General features: G+C 39.9%; 1 pseudogene; it reads left to right on the top strand.

Annotated features, from left to right (window-relative positions):
- The first annotated feature begins 228 nt into the window (after positions 1-228).
- Positions 229-1,506, top strand: LOC102496981 (60S ribosomal protein L4 pseudogene; annotated as a pseudogene).
- The last annotated feature ends 1,135 nt before the right edge of the window (positions 1,507-2,641 follow it).

Here is a 2,641-nt window from a genome sequence, read left to right as displayed (position 1 = left end):
CACCTGGATTCCCACACGGCTGACCGCAGTTCAAGTTCTGGACCTGGAGACTTGAAACTCATGCTGTGCACAAGTGTGTACATGACTAAAATCATGAGAGGAGAATGAAGGAGAAGAGATCGTAGTGTTGATTTCTGGGAGCTGATTTCTCACTTTCTGTCTCTGTCTTTCTGGTGTGTGCACATACCTTATAGCAAAGATCTCTTTAAAAAACAACCCACAGAGGAGTGTGGTCCTCTCCTCTCCCTGCCATGGCGTGTGCTCGTCCACTGATATCAGTGTACTCTGAAAAGGGGGAGTCATCTGGCAAAAATGTCACGTTGCCTGCGGTATTCAAGGCTCCCATCTGACCAGATATCGTGAACTTTGTTCACACCAACTTGCGCAAAAATAACAGACAGCCCTATGCTGTCAGTGAATTAGCAGGCCATCAGACCAGTGCTGAGTCTTGGGGTACTGGGAGAACTGTAGCTTGAATTCCCAGAGTCCAAGGTGGTGGGACTCACCGTTCTGGCCAGGGTTCTTTTGGAAATATGTGTCGAGGAGGTTGCACGTTTGCACCAACTAAGACCTGATTGTCAGGTCACCGTATTGAGGAAGTTCCTGAACTTCCTTTGGTGGTTGAAGATAAAGTTGAAGGCTATAAGAAGACCAAGGAAGCTGTTTTGCTTCTGAAGAAACTTAAGGCCTGGAATGATATTAAAAAGGTCTACGCCTCTCAGCGAATGAGAGCTGGCAAGGGCAAAATGAGAAACCGCCATCATATCCAGCGCAGGGGGACCTTGCATCATCTATAATGAGGACAATGGTATCATCAAGGCCTTCAGAAACATCCCTGGAATCACTCTGCTTAATGTAAGCAAACTGAATATTTTGAAACTTGCTCCTGGTGGGCATGTGGGACGTTTCTGCATTTGGACTGAAAGTGCCTTCCGGAAGTTAGATGAATTGTATGGCACTTGGCGGAAATCTGCTTCCCTCAAGAGTAACTATAACCTTCCCATGCACAAGATGATGAACACAGACCTTAGCAGGATCTTGAAAAGTCCAGAGATCCAAAGAGCCCTCTGAGCACCACGCAAGAAGATCCATCGCAGAGTCCTCAAGAAGAATCCTCTGAAAAACCTGAGAATCATGTTGAAACTTAACCCGTATGCAAAGACCATGCGCCGGAACACCATTCTTTGTCAGGCCAGGAATCACAAGAAACGGCTGGATAAAGTGGCAGCAGCACTAGAGGCCAAATCTGATGAGAAGGGGGTTGCAGCTAAGAAGCCTGTGGAAGGGAAGAAAGGAAAGGGAGTTGGTGCTAAGCAGCAGAAGAAGCCCTTGATGGGAAAAAAGGCTGCAGCTATCAAGAAGCCAGCAGCTGATAAGAAGCCAGCAGAAAAGAAATCTACCACAGACGAAAAGAAATCTGCTGCATAAACCCTTAACATTTTTTTATTCTGTAAAGATTACATAATTTTGGACCGCTTATTTTGAATAAACATCTTGTTCAAAGCAGCAGTTTAAAAAAAAAAAAAAACAACCCACAAAAAATGAATCAACAAATTTATATCTAATCATTGTATATTTAAATTTTTTTTACATTTAATCTTTAATTTTTTTTACATTTAGTCAATGTACATCTTAATGGCATACAATATTATTTTTAAAAGCATATATGCATTGCATGTCAATCAAGTCAAATATATTACCACAGACAACTTTCTATTCTATGTCTGTTAGATGTTTTGTTTCATTTATTTTTTTTCCTGAGGCCTTTCCTCCCACCCTCTCCCCCTCTATACAGTCTCTGGCTCTACATTTGCCATCTCTGCTACTATAAACGAGACCCTGTCATTTGATACAAAGTGGATGAATATAGAAGATTTAACGTTAAGTGAAGTAAGCCAGACTAAGACAGACATTGTATGTCTGAAATGGAAAGACTGGAAGGCACTGGGCTTTTTTAAAATCCATGTGATTTCCTTTGGATATCTTCTCAATTATCTTCTAGTTCCTAAATGCCATTTTTTTTTAGCTGTATCTACTATTAAGCCTACTTATAGATTATTTTGGTTATATATTACTCAGTTCTAAAATTTCCATTTAAAAAATATTTTTTAATTCTCTACTGCCATTCTCAATCCCTCCCCCAGCTCCTTAAAAACAATAAGCATGTTCATATTACAAAGTAATGGTAAGTGCTTATGATGATGGATATACTACTCTGATTTGATCAGTACATATTATATTTGTGTTTTTAAAGATCACACTATACTCCACAAATATATAAAACTATTACAAGACAATTAAAATTATAAAAAATAATCAGCTTGGTTATTTTAAATTTCGTATCTAGTGATTTGAATTTACGAAGCCCCAAATGGTCTATTTCTATTGTCTGTTGTTTCTGATGGTTTTTGTTTATGTCATCTTGTCTCCTCACATGCTTGATGACTGCTAATTGTGTGCTGTACTTGTATTTTTCTTTTCTTTAGAGAGTTTTATTTATATAGGGCACATGAACTAGCCTGAGAGAGAAAGTGAGAAATCGCCCCCTGGAAAAATGGCCACACTGCAATCTCTTCTTCTCCATTCTCCTCTTGGGATTTTGGGCACACATCCACACACACCCAGGGTGAGTGTCAAGCCT

Source organism: Tupaia chinensis, unplaced genomic scaffold (genome assembly GCF_000334495.1).
Source record: "Tupaia chinensis unplaced genomic scaffold, TupChi_1.0 Scaffold144899_1, whole genome shotgun sequence".
Classification (NCBI taxonomy): domain Eukaryota; kingdom Metazoa; phylum Chordata; class Mammalia; order Scandentia; family Tupaiidae; genus Tupaia; species Tupaia belangeri.
Note: the sequence above shows the minus strand (reverse complement) of the source record. Positions and strands in the feature narration are given on the sequence as shown.